At 48.6% G+C, this 20044-nt stretch overlaps 1 protein-coding gene across 2 annotated transcripts in view; it reads left to right on the top strand.

The window, feature by feature from the left end:
- Nucleotides 1–20044, top strand: part of Slc7a1 (solute carrier family 7 member 1) — an 84931-nt gene that overhangs the window by 7841 nt on the left and 57046 nt on the right. The window contains exon 1 of one of the 2 annotated variants that reach the window (XM_029533773.1): nt 4298–4337. The exons of the other annotated variant lie outside the window; for it this stretch is intronic. The gene's annotated coding sequence lies outside the window, so the exon portion shown is untranslated. Of the gene's footprint in view, nt 1–4297; nt 4338–20044 lie in introns of those variants that run through there. 2 annotated transcript variants of the gene reach the window in all.

Below are 20044 nucleotides of genomic sequence, written 5' to 3'. Positions count from 1 at the left end.
TCTGTGGGGAGGCATGTGGGCCCTGGAGGCACGAGCTAGCAAGTTCTCCATGCCATGTGGTCCTGGCTTGGCGAGCATTGCAGGGGGATGATAGCCTTTTGGCATGGACCACCAGGGCTTTCCTTGTGACTCTGGACCCAGCTGCAGCCCTGGGTACAGGCTTCAGGTTCCCTTAGGCCTCAGGATCCAGTCTTGGACTTGTCCGTTCCCAGGATCTCTGGGAAAGCTCCTTTGTGTTTTCTGTTGGGAAGGCGTGGGGTAGAGAGAAGATGGGCATCATTGCTTTTTTTTTTTTTTTTCATATATAGATTTTTTTTTTTAAAAAAAAGAAGTATTTGTTTGTGTATATGAGTACAGTGTAGCTATCTGGTTGTGAGCCATCGTGGGGATTGAGCTCAGGACCTCTGGAAGAGCATTCAGTGCTCTTAACCGCTGAGCCATCTCTCCAGCCCCAGCATTATTGTCTTAATGCTAAATCTCCTTGGAGGAGGTCTTAGTTGGAGAGAAGTGCCGAGAACTCAGGGCTGCCTCTGTTGGTCTCCTCACGTAATTCCTTCCGTGGTAGTGATGCTTTCTCTATGTGCAGTAAGAGAGGGAAGGATATGTGTCCTGGGTTCGGGGGAGCCATGAGACAGGAAGGTGGCAGAGTGCTGTCGTCCTTCACTCACTATGCTGACAGTCCCCTCCCTCGGGGTAGCTTTAGTTGATCTGCCACAATTGGCTGCAAGTGTCTCCCTCTGCATTGTCTCTGTCTGCCAGTAGGACCTGTCACCGGAGCTCTGTCACCAAGCTCAGTAGGACCTCCATCCATCAGTAGGAGGGAAAGAGCGGCTGATGGCTGAGTGTGGCTAATACTCGCATACGAACTTGGGGGTCATAGTCCCAAACCAGGGCTGTCTGGCTACCAACCCTCAATAAGCCAATTAAAAGAGCCCAAAGAGAAGCAGAAAAAGATTTATTCAATAGGGCCGTTCTGGGAAGAGGGACAAAAGATATTCAGAGAAGCCTGTTAAGTTCTCCTTGGGAGTCCTGAAGTGAGATTATGCTCATGGAAGCAGTCCCAAACAGGTGTGGCCCCGCCTCCAAGAGGTGTGACTCCGCCCCCGACCAGGTGTGGCCCCGCCTCCAAGAGGTGTGGCCCGGCCCGAGCCGGTGTGGCCCCGCCCACCACTGACCGACCCTTGCCTGGGCTTCAGTCTCATGGGGTAAGGCGTCTGAGAGGCTGTTACATCTCCATGAAATCTCTTTCTCAGGAGACAAGTTCTCCCTTTGGCTGCTCCTTTTCCTTCTCACGGTGTTAGATTCCTGGAGAATTTCCTTTTTCTTTAGGGTTCATTTGTTTTAACGGTCTGATAGTTTGAGAGATACAGATGTCTTTAGAATATCTTTCTGTCCGCTAGGTCTGCTGGATTCTGACTGAGAGAAGTGGGTGCAGGTTACCCTTGAGCGTGCTAGGAGGCTGTAAGTGTTAAGTGCCGGAAGGGAGATTCGAACCCAGGCCATTTGCTAGCTCCAGAGTAACAACTGCAAATGCAGAAGGTGCATGGGTGTTAGCGTTCCTGGGCTGGGTAAAGATGGAGACTCTTTTTTTCAAGACAAGGTTTCTTTGTAGTCCTGGCTGTCCTGGAACTTTGTAGACCAGGCTGGCCCCTGAACTCAAGAGCCCCCTCCTGCCTCTGCCTCCCAGGTGCTGGGATTAAAGATGTGCGCCACTGTGATCTCCTTATGGGACCTTCTGTTTTTTGCTTGTTTTTCATTTTCTCTTTTCTTTTTTAAAGATTTATTTATTTATTTATTTATTTATTTATTTATTATGTATACAGTGTTCTGTCTGCATGTATGGGTACCGGATCCCATTACAGATGGTTGTGAGCCACCATGTGGTTGCTGGGAATTGAACTCAGGACCTCCAGACGAGCAGACAGTGCCCTTAACTGCTGAGCCCTCTCTCCAGCCCAGGACCTTCTGTTTTGAAGTACATGGACTAGTGTTCAGGGGGCCACACACTTCCTGCCTTGACCTGCTCCAGTTGCTCTCCAGCCTGGGACTGTAGTCTTCCTGGCACAGCTGGAGCTAGGGTTTCTGAGGCAGCTTATGCAGGGGCTGGGGGCCCTAGAGTTGACATGAGTGGCAGAGACTGGGCCCCAAGCTTCCTAGATCAGTAGCTGAGCATTCGTTCATGTCACCAGTGTCTGGATGGACGCCTGCCCCAGACCCAGGGGTGCATATGTGCTCTGTCCCACATCGTGTCTCTGCGGGGGGTCCCGTGGGAACACAGGCCAGTGACAGCTGTGCTCCTGACCCCACCCCTGCTCCTGGCCCTTCCTTTGCTGCTTTCTATCATGTGGTGACATGGGAAGTGTCCCCTTCCTTTGAGGCCTTTGATGCCCCCAGAAAGCCTGGAACAGGAGCTGGTGGCCAGGGCCTGCAGAAACCTTCTTCACCCTCCGAGCAACTCTTGGGGTCACAGCATGCATGTCCTTCCTGGGAGGGATGGAGCCAGGGAAACTGGGTGCCCTTGGGGCTTCTGGGAAGGAGTACTCTTCGGGGGAGTCAGAAAGATGCCACCCCCACTTTGCTCCATTTTTCTTTCAGGTTTTTTTTTTTTGGAGGAACACTTGGAATTTAATGTTGTAATGTTGGGGAGTGCCTAGGTTGTCTTTGCTTAGTCCTCCAGTGGGTTGGGTTTCCCTGACTTCTCCTTTCCTGCATCTGTGCTCAGCCCTCTGAGGTGCCCACATGTACATTTACTTCTCATTATTCAAATGTAGTTCCCACAACAAATATGGCCTCTTCTGCATCCTTGTCTTGCTATCTTTGTTTCAGGTTTGTTTGATTTTTGACTCTTTTTTCTTTCTTTCTTTCTTTTTCTGGGGTTGAGCTGAGGGTCTCAGGCAGGCTAGGCCAGCGCCCTGTTAAGGAGTCACACCTCAGCCCCATGGTGTAATATCCAAATCAGGATGGCATCACCGCAGACCTGTTATGGCCTAGCCCAGAGACCACATGCAGCTCTGGATTTTCCACACAGCATCCCCTAGAACTGTCTAAAACCCTTCTGGAGAGCTCAGAGTAAAGGCTCCTATTGAATGCACTACCTCTAGGCCCCTTTAAAACATGTTTCTCTGAGTACGAATGTTCCTCTGCCGTCAAGTGAGCCAGGTAGCAATTCCCGTGCAATGCCTTGGCACTCACACCAAGAGGAAGGCTTGTAAGAAGGGAACTCTGGGAGCTCTTCAGCCCTGGCTCACCTGACCACCCAGACCTGTTTCCCAGCATCCTCACACACAGAAGTCGCGTGTGGCCGTCTTCAGGCTATCTTTTATGACTTCGCCCACCCCTTGGGCGGCTGCCCACCTGTGTGGGCAACCTTAACCACCTTTGATGGGGCATGTGTCATCCGTATGTATCCGTGGGGCGGGGGGGGGGAGGGGGGGCGGACAGAGATGTCTAATGAGTGTCTAGAACGCATCTGAGACCTGTGGTGTTGTGAGCCCTCTCTCTCTTCAGAGCCATCACTGAAGCCCTTGCTTTCTAGAGCTGGCAAGAGTTAAGGATGCCGCACGCCGCTTGGCTGGGGGCCATGGCCTTGGCCTTTTGCTGGTTATATATCTTGGCTCTTTCGTACAGCATTTAGAGTTGCCTTTGGGTGACCCCCTTGCATCTTTTAGATGCCCTCCCCCCCCATCCCCCAAGCAGTAATAGACACAGCTCTAAACCGAAGTTCCAAAGGCCGATTTCAAAACAGTTGGGCATCCTGAGTGAAAGTTTGCGTCTTACTGTTAATTTGTGCTGGGTGAGCATCCCAGTGTCCTGGCCTAGAAGGATTCTGGAATGCTTCTTCTTCCTCCTCCTCCTCCTCCTCTTCTTCTTCTTCTCCATTGTCTGAAGTTTGTTTGTACCTCAGTTTCCCCAGATGTAAGCCCACAGCTGTATTTGAATCGACCTCTGGAGGTCATGATCAAAAGCTTCTAGTATTTTTCCATGTGTTTGTTTGTTCTTCTCCAGCCCCAGACCCTCTCCTTGAAGGAGCTGGCCTTGACAGTGACTCTAGTGGGCAGCCGCCCAGAGTTGGGGTGCCCTGCTGAGCTGGGTAACTCTAACCTGGCCGGGCCAGCACCAGAGGGCCACTCTTCAAAGAAACCCTTTGAAGCGCAAACATTTCCTTTCCTGAAAAGAAGGGAAGTTGCAACCAAAACGTATTGTTCTGTGTGGACAATGTTCCCTTCGATCAAAGAGGGAGTGGGGCTTATAAAGGTAGATTCACAAATTAGACCTGGGTGCCATCCTGCCTGTGTGACTGTCACTGTGGAAGGGCTCGTTGTGCGTCTCTAAAGTTGGTAAGACTCCATTTCCCCTTTTCCTTAGAATCCTGGGTCCAGGTCTACTAATATATTGGACTGTGTCTCTGGCATGTTCCTGAAAATGTCTACTGATAAATTACGATAGCTTCAAGTTAGAATATTACTTAGCCACTAGAAATGGTATTTTCCAAGAATATTTGATATTAGGCAAAATGTTTAACGTTAAAGGTGAAAAAAAAATCTGGATATATTGCACAGAAAAAGAAAAAGATTGCTGAAATTAGATTTTAGGGTCCGGGTGGGAGTGGATCCCAGTGGTTGGGACATGAGCTCATTAGCATTTGAGAGGCCCGAGGCTCTCGATAGCAATATAAATAAACACTGTTGTTCACTGCTTATAGATCCTAAAATACTGTTCAACAAATACTTACTGAATGTTTATGTAATCGGTAAGAGATGTCTAAAGGGATCATGTCTCTGAGGTGAACGGTAATGCTCTGGCAGGGGGGTGCGGCCATAAATTGATTTTAATTTCTCTTGTGATCCTGCCCTGGCCTCTCAGCATGGGATCTGTTTTGTTCTTCGCTGCACACACATCCCATGCTTGGTTCTTGGGTGCAGACCATGCAGGTGTGGGTGGTTCAGCTTTCCCAGTTAGTGTTACAGGATGTTTAAGTTTTTGCTAGATTTGCTCCTTGTTGTCAGAAAGGGTCAAGTGGCAGCTGGGTTTTCCTAGTAACTACCCACCTCAGCTGAGAACTTGACTGGCCCTCCATGTGTCACCTCTCACAAATTTGTCACCTCTAACAAGACCCTCTGGCCACATTCCGAGGAAATAGTTTTCTGAGATGGCCCTTGGTCAGGGAAGGCGCCCAATGCCATCCCCTTCATCCTATTGGCCACTCTGTCCCTTTGCCTGATGGTGCAGTTCCGCAGTGGCTGTGACCTTCTAGAAGGCTGGTCTCAGAGAAATTTTCTCTGGTCTGATAGTACCCATGCCACCGGACAGAGTCTTCAAGCTTCTTTGACTACAAATTGAAGTAAGAACTAAATTTACTTGGGACCACGTCCACATAGGGACACCCTGAGGGATAAATAGATTGGTATAAAGTTTGTCGGACTTTCTTCAGCTCTACCCACGGGGTGCACTATGGGCGTGTGCTTCCTAGAAATGGACGTGTATCTATTCACTTCAGTGCTTCGAGTTGCTCTTGGGTTCATTTCCTTCAGTGAGATTTGAGGAAGAACCCATTTGAAAGGTTAGAGACCTTGTCTTTCAGAGTTAAGGACTGTGGGAGGAACTGGAAAAAGTTGCTCATAGAAAGATAAATTTGAGGTTGTGGAGTCTGATAGCTTGAAATTGGAATACTGAAAGAAAAAAAAAAACCACTAACTAACATCAGCAGTGACAGCCACACCCTGTAGTAGTTCTTTGAATTCTGGGGTTCTTACTTAAAGGGTTAAAGTTTCCCTTGTGCCTTACGTAGCAAATAAATACCTTGTCTGCATAAACCATTCTTAAAATAATCCTAACTGGTGGAATCATTTGTCTCCAAGAAGGCACACAGACTAGTAGAACCGACCGCCCAGCTTATTGAAACAATGTACAATTATCTGTCCTTGTTCATTGAAGGCTTAAAACAGAAACTTGCTTCTCAGAAAAAATGTCGTTTTGGTAGGAATTCAAAGTAGTTAATTTACAGTGTCCTAAGGGAGGTGTGTAGAAGTTCTGAGTATTGCCAACACTGTGGGCCTTGAAAAGAAAGTCGGGGATTTGTTGTTATGTTGTTGTTGTGTGTGTTTGCATGTTTTATATATATATATATATATATATATATATATATATATATATATATATATATGTTTGTGTGTATATATATATGTGTGTGTGTATGTATATATATGATAATATATAAATTAGAACACTTTTCCATATATCTATTACCTCAAATTAAAATACACACACTCATTTTTTTTTAAACATTTATTTAGTGTGTAGGAAGGCACTCACACACAACATTCCTGTGGAGGTCAGAAGACAACTTTCTGGAGTTGGTTCTCTCCTGCTATGTGGGTACTGGGCATCGAACTCAGGTCAGCAGGCTTGGCAGCAAGCGCCTTCATCCCCTGAGCTGTCTCGCCAGCTGTGACCTCCAAGTCTTAGCATCGTGTTTGGTTTTGTTGAATAAACTTTTGCTGGGAGATACTTCTTTTTTGCTTTCCCCCTAAAGGGCCATCCTGAGAGGTCCTAAGCGAGAGACCTGATGGATTCTTTTGAGTAGTTGTGTTAAGCTGGAAGGAAGGGATGCCTCATTGGTATTGGACGATGAAATCAGAATTTTGGAAAGTCCGTGTCTAATTTGTCTGTAGTGGCTTCGTGCCTAATTGCTAATGCCTCTTTTGGGTTTGTTCTAGCCAGCAAGGTGAAAAGGCCTTGCCTTTTCTGGATGATTTAAGTAGGGGGCGGTGTTAGGGGGAGCAACGGTCCATACAGTCCCCTTTCTGAGCTCCGGCATTGTCCCTTCTGTCCTGTGGTGAGTGTCTTCTGGGGAGTCTCCTAGAACTGCTCTGAGCAGCCTCCGAGTTAGCGAGAGTGTTCGGGGAGGGTCTTCAGACCTCCGTGGGCCCTCCTTTATCCAGCCAGATCTCCAGAGGTGACAAGGAAGTGGCATTTTATTCCGAGAAGCCCTGAAGCAGTGGTGGACAGAGCCTCTGCACAGCTGTATCGGAGGAGTATGGACCCAGGGTCCCGCATTTTAGCATGTCCCTTCTAGCAGAGTCTATGTGACTTCGCTGTGGGTATATCATGATCCCTTGCCTACAGCACATGGACAGTTTCATCCCTGCTGGCTCATGTTCCCAGGAAGTGCTTATGCCTACAGGTACAGCAATGTACTAGTGAACATGAGCGCCCAGGGACAAGATAGACTTTATGGAAGTGTAAGGAACCTCATGGGAAGCATTTCCACCATCAAGGCCACATGGTTGGCTCCTTCAGTACTTCTGCTGATTTTCCTGTAGCTAAAAAGAATACAAACAGGGACATGCAGAGTGATCAGATGGCTTACTGTGCCAACTGGGGCCAGCAATAAATAGGGAAGGAGACGTCTGCAAACGTGAACTAAGAATTTTGCATAATGTGCTTGAACCTTTTGTATCTGGGAAGTTCGGTTCTGAGTATCTTTAGCTCTGCAGGCATCCATGTGTGAACACACAAACCCTCCCCTGGAGACCTTACGAACATCATCCCATTCTGGAGGTCCTGGGTGGGTCTACAAGATTGCGTTTCTAACCAGTTTTTAATGAACACTTGGAGGAGCAAGCCCCCTAGAAGGTGCTGGATCCTGGATGATTGCAGGAGCTCTGGAGTAAAAAGCTCGCTGGCACAGAGTAGAGGCTTCAAACGAGACCTTTCCACTGAACTGGAGGCTTGCTCGCCTCACCCTCACTGACTGGAGGCTCCCAGCCTGGGCTGTGCAGTCATTTCTATTCCGGGTGGTTATCTATTCTCAGCCGACGTGCAGATGGGACAGAACTTCTGCAGAGGTGGGGCTCCTGGCAGCGTAGCCAAAATGATAGCTAAGGGCCTGGCGGGTAGGAGGCGACAGAAATATATAGAAGGAGATGCAAGAACTTAGCCACCAATGGAGGCTAAGGGACAAGCGACCTTCCTCATTGCCAGAAGTCTGTGTGGCATGACCAGCTACAGCTCTGCCTTGGTTTCTACCTTTGAAGTCACGTCTCACTCTGAAGATTGAAGCCTAGGGTCTGCGGGAGGCTCGATAAAGACGAGCCGTCCTCAGTTGTTGCGCGTGTACACAGAGTTAAAACTTTAACCTCCAGGGATCTCCTATGCCACATATACGCATTCTTGCTTTGCAGATAAAAACCTAGGGGTGGGTTAGCATGCACAGAGAGATCTCCAGAAGAAGACTGAGCCGAAGAGATGGGCGGAGGCTTGCTCCCCCCTCGTCAGGAAATTCTCCACTGCAGAGGCGGATGTCAGTTTTCTCATTAAGAACAGACACGGGGAAGATGAACCAGGAGAGGGATTAGCATGGTGGACTTGGCACTGTCAGAGCTGGCATGGGCTACCGAGTGCCAAGGTCCCCTGCTCAGAGAGCCTTAAGCCAGGGTGCCACTTAGAATATCTGGAGTATGCTTGAGTGATTAGATCTCCTTTCAGTTTGCCTATGCTTGGGTTTTAAGGTCTCAGGAAGGGTGGCTAGGGAAGGGGGGGGGTGTTTAAACATGGGTCCCACCCACCACTACCTCCCCAGGGGTGTTGAAACCCTGCCAAGAGGAAGGATTTGACTCCATCGTGGCAGACTAAACCTTGGCTGTGTTTGCCTGTTATTGAGTTCAAAGCTGTCTGGCTGGTGCAAGATGTGGCAGAGGGGAACTGAACATGAGAAAGGCGGCTGTGAAGTTGTTCCACTTCTCCCAGAGTCACCGGGCCCTCTGCCTCCCCAGGGGTCCCACCGCTCACTGTGTGTGTCCCCAGTAGGTGGGATTCCCTCATTAAAATGGTTTTCTTTTACCTCCTCATAGGAAAAGGAATGAGGAGATCACAGTAGGGATGGGGCATTATCAAACGGAAGGTATTCTATGATTTTTNTTTTTTTTTTTTTTTTTTTTTTTGCTTAAGTTGAATTTTATCTTTTTAATGTGTCTATGTGGGTGGGTACACGGATGTGAGTGCATTACCCTCAGAAGCCACTAGAGGGCATCAGGCTGCAGGCGGTTGTGAGCGGGAGCTGCCTGGCCTGGGTGCTGGAAACTGAACCCTGGTCCTTCACAAGAATGGTATGTGTTCTTAACTACTGAGCCATTCCTCTGGCACCACGTGACTAAAACAAAACAATAAAATAGGGTGGGCTAGACTTTGTAGACCACTCTGCCCTTGAACTCACAGAGGTCCACCTGTCTCTGCCTCTTATGAGCTAGGATTAAAGCACCACAATGGCTGTCTTATGCCTCTCCCTCTCCCTCTCCCTCTCCCTCTCCCTCTCCCTCTCCCTCTCTCCTCCTCTTCCCCTTCCCCTCTCCCTCCCCCCTTCCCCTCTCTTATTTTACTTTTCAAGACAGGGCTTCTCTGTATAGTCCTGGCTGTCCTGGAACTAACTCTTTAGACCAGGCTGGCCTCGAACTCAGAGATCCACCTGCCTCTGCCTCCTGAATGCCAGGACTAAAGATGTGGGCCACCATACCTTGGCTGTGTCTCACAAATTCATTAATTCATTTGCTTGTCACCAGGATTCCTTTAAATACATAGAAAATGGTCATTTACAAAGCCAAAACCAATCATCAGTAAAGCAGATGTCATTGACATCCCCCCTCCCCCCAGATCTGGGATGTGTGGTCACCGTGGTCACCTCTGTAGATGAGACGGACGGGGTGGTGGCCATGGTTTGGTTGGGCAGCAGGTTGAGAAGACTTAGCTTGCTGTTCTCCTGAGTAGTGTGTACATTTTGTCCTTTGTGTTGGCTTCGGGAGGTGGGGGGTTGGGGATCCAATCATTGATTGTTTTGAGAGAGAAACCAGGTTGGTTTATGGTCCCTCTTGCCAGGACCTAGGGGTTGTTTATAGTCATCTCACATGATGTGGCCAATGGAAATATGCAAAACTTTCATTTGCCTCACCAGGCATTATGGCTGACAACGCATCATGCCAGCAAGTCTACAGCTGTGCTAAGAACACTCACCCTTTTCAGAGGATGGTAAGAGGTGGTGTGTCCTGATGGGTCACAGCCAGGTGAAAGTATTCATATGTGATCAGGGGAGGTGTCTTTATATGGCTTCTACTGCTCTGATAAAGACCATGACCAAAAAGCAGCTTGGGGGAGCAAGGGTTTATATCAGCTTAATTATAGTCCGTCTGGAAGCAAAGGCAGGAGTTCAGGGCAGGAACCTGGAGGCAGGAGTAGAAGCAGAGACTGTGAAGGAACACTATCACCAGCTTGTTCAGTCACTTTGGCTGACATCCCAAGACCACTTGCCCAGGAATGACATCGCCTACGTAGAGGTGGGTTCTTTTATAGTTTTCATTAATCAAGACAGCGCCCCCTACAGGCCAGCCTAATGGATGCAGTCATTCTCTCAGTTGAGGCTCTTCCCAGCCGACTCTAGCTTGTGTCCTGTTGACAGAAGATCAAGCAAGACAGAGAGAGGTATAAGAAGATTCCGTGGCAGATGGTGCGTGCTGCCCGTTGGCAGTATTATGGGGTTGGCTGAATGAGATGAATCTCAAGGGATGTGTGTGGGCATCCTGGGCTCTCACGTGCCTTGAAACACAGCCGGCCTTCGAACCCAAAGATCCAGGAAGGGTCCCCTGCTGCCCACACAGAAGCCATTCCTGCTGGGGATTCATCCCACCTTCCCCTACACGTTAGGTAGACTTGATGTGTGTGTCTACCCAAGACTTGGCTGTCTCTCAGTGCAGACGCTGGGCCAGCGTCTCTGTTCTGGGATTTGGAAGGGCTCGTCTCCAGCATTCCTTTTGTGAGGATTTCCAGCTCTGATCAGGAAATGGTGACAGTTTGTGACTATGGAGCCACCAAAGAGCACTGTGCAATTAGGTGAGACTACGAAATCCACGTGTCAGACAGGAACAGTGATGACCGTGTGTGGTGGGGAGAGACAGGATGTCTGGGGTGAGGATGATGACAGAGGTGGCTCTCTAGAAACTGTCTGTCCCCTGCCTGTTTCTGTTCCGAAATGACCAGCAGGCGTGACTGCAAGGGGCAGGATGGGCTCCTCAAATTAATATAGTCCAGAAGTGGTTCTGCCAATTAGAGCAATCTCTTTATCCCAGTTGTGGAAAGATTGAGTGAGAAGCTGTGGGCTCAGCATTCCACGCCCAACCAAACACCATTGGATGCTTATCCAGTCACGGCAGGGCCAGGCACTTCCTGGTGTCAGGCCGGTGGCAGCCATGTCCTGTTGTGTGGAGCGTCTCTGGGGGGAGATTGGAATGCCAGGGTAGGCCATGAGAAGTCTGGGTCCCCGGCTATCTCACTGGGGAGGAAGCCTGGGGTTATTTTTCAAAAGGTTATTAGCTAACCATACATGTCAAATATACACGGCTCCCATCAAAGGGAAATGAAAGGATTTTTTTTTTTTAAATATATATTTTTGCCGGTGCAAACACACCCTGTTTGGATTTAGGGGTTTAGCATTTGGGCAATGAACAGTAGCCAAGGCCAGTCGAGAGGCTCTAGAAGAGATCTGGAAAAAAACGTCTCTCCGGGAGCGGTGTGTTTGGGATCTGGACAGGACTCTGGAACGAAGAAGGAGAGGACTCTAGAAAGGGCAGGGAAGGTGGCTCACGGTCCAGCCCTGGTCTGCCTCAGAGAACAAAGGATGGGAACCTGCCTGGGACGCCTCCTGTTGACTCCGTGTGTCCCGTACGTTGTTCTCAAGTCATCGTTGCACCCACCTGATTCACCTCGTTTTCCCTGGACACCGGGGTCGGCTGGCAAGCAGTGTGCATAGCTGGGAAGCCGAGTGCGAGCGAGCGCTCACTCATTCGCTCACTCATTCCGGTGTTTCCCCAGGATCCTTTACAATTTGCCTGAGCAGGTGTGATCTGGTTAAGACAGGCATCCCTGTCTACACTGATGTGTGGATATCAAAACAGCATATACCCTTTGGCCCTTGGATTGAGCAGCAGGCTCTGAAGCGCCCCCCTCACTCCCCAGCCACCCTCGATACACCTTGCCCTTGAAGCTTGTCCCTGGTTCACAGGGTTCACAGCAGGACAGGGTGTGGCAGAGAGCCAGATTTGCAGAAATAAGACTTTAGTGCAGTCCGTGTTCAGATGGCTTCAATATCTGCTCCCCGGACAGAAATCCGATAAGAGCTGCGGTACAGAAGGGTGAAAGTTCTAGGTTGCTGGCTCCAAAGAAGCCTTTTTCCTTTGTGTGGGGATGGCAGGGTGTGTGCCCAGGAAGGCTGGCTGCACCAAGGGTCAGAGATGTGATCAAGGTTTCAGAGAGTCACAGCCCCCAGCGAGGCGAGCCACAGAGTCCCAAGAAGCTACAGAAGTAAATGTTCCTATTAGGCCGGACTGTGCTTTTAAATACATTTTTAAAAAAGCAAAATAAGACTTTGCGTGCCTGTTTGTGAGGGAAGGAAAGTGGGAGTGGCCCTGATGATTGGCAGTTCTCTGGCCCACAAGGGCCAAGGTATTTTGGAGTTTGTCAGGAGTCTTTGGACGAGGCTATCACGAGACCCGCCTGCTCACAAAGGTTGCTTTGTGAGGCTCTCCCAAGGCAGGACACTTGGCTAGAATCACCTTCATTTCCCTGAGTAGTATTTCTGATGGTCTTGGCTCCCCAGACGCAGGCTGCATGGCGGACGTTGGCGGGGAGGAACAGGGTCTGCTCGGGCCCCAGCTGTTGTCTGATTTAGAAATGACCCCTGGGAGAATCCATGATCTACAGTGTTTCCTTCTCCCATGAGTGACCCTCATCAAGATGGTGCAGAGTCATGCCTTAGGGGACATCCCTAGGCTGCAGTTGGTGTCACTGTTCCCAAGGTTCCTCCAGTAAGGTGCTTTGGTTCCCACGATGGAAGCCTGTAGAAATTGACCCTGACGGGCGGAAGTACAGAAGGGCCTGGACTCCAGCCAGGCCCTCAGATGGAGTTGCAGACAAGAAGCCTGAGGCTCAGCCCAGAGCCAAGTGCACTGGAGGGAAGGTGACCCCTGAGCCGCAGGACCAAGGAACCTTCAGCCCACCTGGCTGTCCATACGCCATGCAGTTAGATACATCACAGCCCTTATGGAGACTTTTATTCAGGTTTATTTGTTTGCTTGCTCATGTTTATATATGGAGACAATTACCCTTCTGCGTACTCTGGTTGGATAGTGTTGTGATCTTTCATGCCGATGCTTTTAAATCGAGGGTAATTCAAAGAGCAGTGGTGTGACCGGGCCAACAGGAAGGTATGAGGTCACCTTTGACTTGGAGCTAGCTACCTGGTGAGGACGTAAGGAGACGTGGGGTTCTGGCGTCAGAGTGACAGAGTTCCAGCTTTGGCCTTGATGTAGATAGAGCACAGGGGTTTGCTTCTTGACCCCTCTCGCCATCTTTGGGGTCCTAAGTACAGAGAGCATTTGTAGTTAAAATATATATATATATATATATATATATATATATATAATTTTAAAATCCCAGCACGGGGTTTCTATCAGCCTTTGGCCATTTATGTACCTGGATGAGAGACACACAGCCTTTATATATATTTTTTAAAGATTTATTTATTTTTTATATATATTTTTTAAAGATTTATTTATTTATTATATGTAAGTACACTGTAGCTGTCTTCAGACACTCCAGAAGAGGGCATCAGATCTTGTTAAGGATGGTTATGAGCCACCATGTGGTTGCTGGGATTTGAACTCTGCACCTTTGGAAGAGCAGTCGGGTGCTCTTACCCACTGAGCCATCTCACCAGCCCAGCCTTTATATTTTTAAATACGTCTTATGCAGCACAATGGCTGGACGACTACCTACCCTCCATGCAGTTAGAATCTACCTTCTGGCCATGACCCGGGTTAGTACTTACGATGTTCTATCTGGACTTCTCTTAGCTCCAGTTGGCCAGCCCACATGGCCACATTGTTATGGCACAGCTAACCCATGTATGTTATTCCTTCCCATGGTGGCTTTTCTCTCTCCCAAGCCCGCCCAGCCTTAACCTCACCTATGTCTCTTATGCCCGGCTATTGGCTGTTGGCATCTTTATTCACCAATCACGGTTAACTGGGGGCAGGGTTACTCAATATCTCTGTGTGAACTCTCTGGTCTCTGGGGCAACAGTCTTGGGGACCCCAAATTAGCATTAGAGTACAAGCAGCATTAGGCCAACCCACTACAGGGATTGCTTTCCAGTTCTTAGCACAGTGCTGTGTGTTTAGCAACTGGACGAGCAGTCCATGGCCCTTCTCCTCTCTACGGTTTCTCACACCCCTTTTAAAAAAGTATCTTTTTAAAAAGTACTTTAAAATTTAATTTTATGTGTGAGTGTTTTGTAGGAATGTGTATGTGTTTGTGTGTCTGTCTGTATGTGTCTGTCTGTGTGTGTGCGCGTGCGTGCGTGGACATGGGCACATGCATAACACATTCGTGCTTGGTGCCCTCAGAAGTCAGAGGAGGGCATCAGACCCTCTGGACCTGGAGTTACAGATGACTGTGAGCCACCATGTGGATGCCGGGAATCGAACCCGAGTCCTCTGGAAGGGCAAACCGGTGCTCTTAACGGCCGCGCCCTCTCTCCAGCACCTCTGTTTCAGCTTGAATGGTGCTTTGGTTGTTCTGAAAGCCTTCCCTGCGCTCTTCCTTCTCCTGGGTTCCTCTGCTAGGGCAGAGACAGGCCTATCTATTTAAGGGGGTGACAAATGGGCTTTCGGAACATGAGCTCCCTCATCACCTCTATCTGGTGTCAACCCTGGTGTCAGAGAAAAGGGACGAATCCGCGGCCCTAAGAAGCAGTGACAGAGGACAAGCCGACAGTCCCCAGTTTGGAGAGCCTGCTGCTTGTGTTAACTAGATCCCCGCTGTTAGAAGATATCTCGGCTTCACCTGCAGAAAGCTGTGTCCTGCAAGTCCAGGTGCATTCATGGGAGCACGGTGTAAGCTGAGCTTTAATAGCCGGGGAAAATTATTAATAGGCACAGGACCCTCCCTCTGGCCTCACAGCATAGGCATGCAGGTATAGGCCGAGAGGAGAGAGTTGGCGGCTCCTGACTGTGAGCGTAGAGACGCATTTGGGATGTCAGCTTTCCAGGCCACCGTATGAAAACCTCACTCATTAGTCTACATGGAGACTCACCTGTCCAGCACGACACAGCTGTCACAGATACCCGACAATGTAAGATGCCGATTGTGGCTGGTTAGTTTTGTGCCAGCTGGTGTTCGCCAAATCTTTGCTTCATCGTCCTCAGCTCTGTTTGTTCCTATATTCTAAATTCTTCAGGAGACTGCACAGTTCATAGTAAGGAAACATGCAGGGGCTGGCGAGATAGCTCAGCGGGTAAGAACACTGACTGCTCTTCCGAAGGTCCCGAGTTCAAATCCCAGCAACCACACGGTGGCTCACAACCATCTGTAATGGGATCTGACACCCCCCTTCTGGTGTGTCAGAAGACAGCTACAGTGTACTTAAGTGTAATAATGGATGAATCTTTGGGCTGGAGCGAGCAGGGACTAAGCAAGCAGAGTTGACCAGAACGAGCTGGGTTGACCCCGGAGTGAGCAGAGAGGTCCTAAAAATTCAATTCCCAATAACTACATGAAGGCTCACAACCATCTGTACAGCTCCAGTGTACTCACATACATAAAATAAATAAATAAACCTTAAAAGAAGAGAAACATGCAAAGGTGTCATTTTGAGACTGGGATCTCTCTATTGTGTGTGTAGCTCTGGCTGTCTTGGAACTTGCTATGTAGATCAGATGGCTTTGAACTCACAGAGATCTGCCTGTCTCTGTCTCTCCAATGCTGGGGAGCCAAAGATGTCTTATCTATCAATCTATCTATCTATCTATCTATCTATCTATCTATCTATCTATCTATCTATAAATTGAGAGGTGGAACACACCTTTAATCCCAGCACTTCTGGAGGAGCCCCATTTCTGTGAGTTCAAGGCTAGCCTGGTCCACACAGTGAGTTGTCAGGGCTGCACTCTGAGACGTTGTCTCAAGAGAAGAAGGACAGCAAGACAAATGGAAAATACTCCGGGGCTTGACCATGGTATGAAGCATTATCTCACTTAAAACTCCCTCCTCCCCTAACCCTCTCTTTCCCTTCTTTCTCCCCTTCCTCCTTACCCCTGGGCCCAAGCTCCTTCGGCACATCACTGTCTCAATGAGGCGTTCCTGGGAATCCTTCCAACCAAAGATCAAGAGATCTTGGCGTGGGCTGAATAAAAACATAAATAAGAAGAAAAATTTTAGTGTCCTTTGATGTTTACTTGGTAGGACACGCCTGCTGCCCCAACTTAAGAACTGTTGCACCCTTCAGATGAAGGGGAAGAGGGAGCAACTGTGCCCAGCTTGGGTGGGGCTGGGGCTGGGGGTGGGGGTGGGGGTGGCTGCCTGCTCTGCTCTCCCTTTATCTCCGAGGATCTTACTCAGGTATGGTGAGCAGGAGTTGTGTTTGGTTTTTTTATTTATAGGCACTCGGGGTTGGTACTGCAGATAAACCTTAGCAAGAAAGTCATTCTTCCAGGAGTCCTTGGAGGTGGGTAACTTATAGTTTGTCAGGTGTCGGGTTTCCAGACCTCCACTCTCAAGGAGTTCAGCATCAGTTCCTGTGTTCATTACGGCAGCAGGTGTTGGTTAAGAGTCTGTGACTGTTGGTCACCACCAGCTTGACTGGACCTCGGGTCACCTAAAAGACGCGTACTCGTGAAGGGCATTTATTTCTGGACAGGTTTAACTGTGAAGGGAAGACTTACCCTAGATGTGGGTGGCACCATTCTGTGACCTGGGGTCCTGACTGAATAACTGGGAAAGAAAGGATGAGATGGTGCTGAGATTAAGGACACTGTTGGTGGCCGGGCGGTGGTGGATGCACCCAGGAGGCAGAGGCAGGTGGTTATCTGTGGGTTCGAGGCCAGCCTGGTATTCAAACTGAGTTCCAGGACAGCCAGAGCTACACACAGAGAAACCCTGTCTCAAAAAACCACAAAAGAAAGAGAAAAAAAAAAGTAACACTGGTTGCTCTTGCAGAGGACCTGGGTTCAATTCCCAGCTCCCACGTGGCAGTTCATAAAGGCCTGTAACTCCAGTTCCAGGTGGTCCAGCGCCCTCTGCTGGCCTCCACAAACATTGCATGCACATGGTGCGCAGACATACTCAGGCAAAACACATAAAATACAATTAAAATCCCTCTTTGCCTCCCGACTATGGACTCTGACCCTCACCTTCCATTCTTGCCACCATGGCTTCCCCACTATGATGAATGGCACCCCTCCAAATCATGTGCCAAAAAGCCATTCATCCTTAAATTGCTTCCATTAGGGGATTTTGCTAGCAAATGTCTGCCCCTGGTGGCCATAAGTTGTTCTTGGGGCTCTGTGGATACTGTGATAACATAAGCAGTTGGTGTGCACCCCATTTCCATAGATCAAGTGAGCTCTCTGTGGCACACTGTGGCAAAGACTTTCGTCCCTTTGAACACGCATCCGATGCTTGGGGGCAACCTTTCTTAGTTCCTCTTTCTGACCCACCCTCTGCTGCTTTGCCCTCACCCTCCATTGTGTTTCCGAAATAATGTGCGTGATTGGCTATTCCTTCCTTGGCGGATTCGCTGAAGTAGGCTCCTCTACCATGTGTGTAGTGCCTCCCTCCCGCCCCACCAGTTAAAAGAGGAAGCTGTTGGTCACTCGCTTGATCTGGGGAACGTGACTTTGCAGGAGGTAGCTGCTGCCAGGCCTCACAAGGTGGCATGAGACCAGGGCTGCCAACAACATACATCAAGTTAAAATACTAGGTACCCAGTTAAATTTGTAGTGACTAGATTTTTCATACCCCTCCCCCCACCCTCTCCTTGACAACAGTTGGCTAAGTAAAGCTCAGATCCCAGAATAACTTTAATGATTTAGGAAATATTTTTTAGTTACACTTGGAACATAATGAGGATACATTCAGGGCATAGTTATCTTAAACTTATGCTTGTTTTTTAAAAAAGATTTATTTTATTTATATGAGTCTTCAGACACACTAGAAGAGGGCATCGGATGCCATGGTTGTGAGCCACCATGTGGTTGCTGGGAATTGAACTCAGGACCTCTGGAAGAGCAACTGGTGCTCTTAACCACTGAGCCATCTCTCCAGCTCCTCTCCTCTGGAAGATCTCTTGGTGCTTAAGCTCAGAGGAACAGTGTTTTAAAAGACAAATCCAAAATACATCAGTGCCTGAGCAGAGGTATGGGGTGTTTATATTAGTGAGGGATTTAGAACTTGTTGCCTGGTAACATCTTTCCTGGAAAGGCTCAGCAGCACCTTCCAGATACCACAGAATGTGTGTGGGTCATGGTCACGGTCATGGACCATCCCAGAAGCATTGCCAAGGTGAATGTCACTTTTGGGGGTGGAAGGCAGGCACAAGATGACTGTCTTAGTCAGGGTTTCTATTCCTGCACAAACACCATGACCAAGAAGTAAGTTGGGGAGGAAAGGGTTTATTCAGCTTACATTTCCACACTGCTGTTCATCACCAAATGAAGTCAGGACTGAAACTCAAGCACAGGCCAGGAAGCAGGAACTGATGCAGAAGCCATGGAGGAATGTTCCTTACTGGCTTGCTTCCCCTGGCTTGCTCAGCTTGCTTTCTTATAGAACCCAAGACTACCAGCCCAGGGATGGCACCACCCACAAGGGGCCCTCCCCGCTTGATCACTCATTGAGAAAATGCCTTACAGCTGGATCTCATGGAGGCATTTCCTCACCTGAAGCTCCTTTCTCTGGGATAACTCCAGCCTGTGTCAAGTTGACACACAAAACCAGCCAGTACAGTGACATTACCTCGGTTATTTCAGTAGAAAAGCCTTTGGTGGACTTCCAGCTTTGTCCTCCGAAGATTTCGTTGGCCAGTGTCTCACTCAGAGCTGGCCTTTGCCTGGGGTCTGTTGCTTCACTTGATGAACTAGGAGTGCCGAGAGCAGCCTCCTCCGGTTGCCAGGTCAAGGATTTAGCGCGTTTGATCTCAGTAGCTTTTATTATTATCTTTCCATCGATCTCTAGATTATAACCCAGAACAGAGAGGGTTCTGGAAGGAGTCCAGATGGCAGAACCACATGTTTTACTTAGGTATTGCATCAGCTCAAAATGCAATACTTCCTGACTGGCCTGGAACTCGAAATATAGACCAGGCTGGTCTTGAACTCACAGAGATTCACCTGCCTCTGCCTCCAGAACACTAGCATTAAAGGTATGCGCTAGTATGCCCCGCAAACATAATTGTTTCTACATCCAAATTTAGAATTGCTATAAGCCATCCAGACAAGCGCTCTGGGGGATTAATCTGTAACTTATCTCAGTAACTGTTCACATGCAATTGTGGAGAGGATCTCCCTCTGGGGCTTGAACCTCTTATTCTATTGGTGAAGAAAATCTAGTAAGTATATCTTGGGCGAACGGTCCTAGCTCTTCTCGTGTGGACCCCAGGACCTATACTGGCTCACTGGGACAGCTGTGACGGAGGTAGGGTTGGGTGCCAGATGGCAGGCTTAGGCACGTTCTGGAGTGTGCAGGCAGCTGCCGCGCCTGGTCCACCCACCTTGAGCCTGGATCCGGACCTGTCACAGCCTCCGGGCTGTGAGCCATGGGTGCCTTCCTGGCTTTTGGCCACCTGTCGTCTTTTCTGGTGACATTTCACTTTGACTTTTTCTTTGAAGAGGTTTCTGAAGCAAGATTGTCCCATGTAAAGGTCAGAAGAAAAAAAAAAAAGATCCGTTAACAGAAATATAAGTTAAAAGGCAGGAAGTGAAGTGGCTTTATACAATTAGGTTGGAGAGGATGGGTTTTTAAAAAGTGTCCTTGAAATGATTCTTTAATTCTTTAGTTATTTTTCTTTAGAGTCATAAGGCAGGATGTGGAAAACAAACATTTCTATTCAATGTATACACACTTTGGCAAAACAAATAATGGGGCTTTTGAGCATCCAGACCTCCTGGGCAGAGGAAAGTGGAGTCTCTTGGTTGGGCATTTTTAAAATTTTTTTTTTTTTTTTTTT

Source organism: Mus pahari, chromosome 23 (assembly GCF_900095145.1).
Source record: "Mus pahari chromosome 23, PAHARI_EIJ_v1.1, whole genome shotgun sequence".
Classification (NCBI taxonomy): domain Eukaryota; kingdom Metazoa; phylum Chordata; class Mammalia; order Rodentia; family Muridae; genus Mus; species Mus pahari.
The sequence above is the reverse complement of the archived record's forward strand: the minus strand, read 5'-3'. Positions and strand labels throughout refer to the sequence as shown.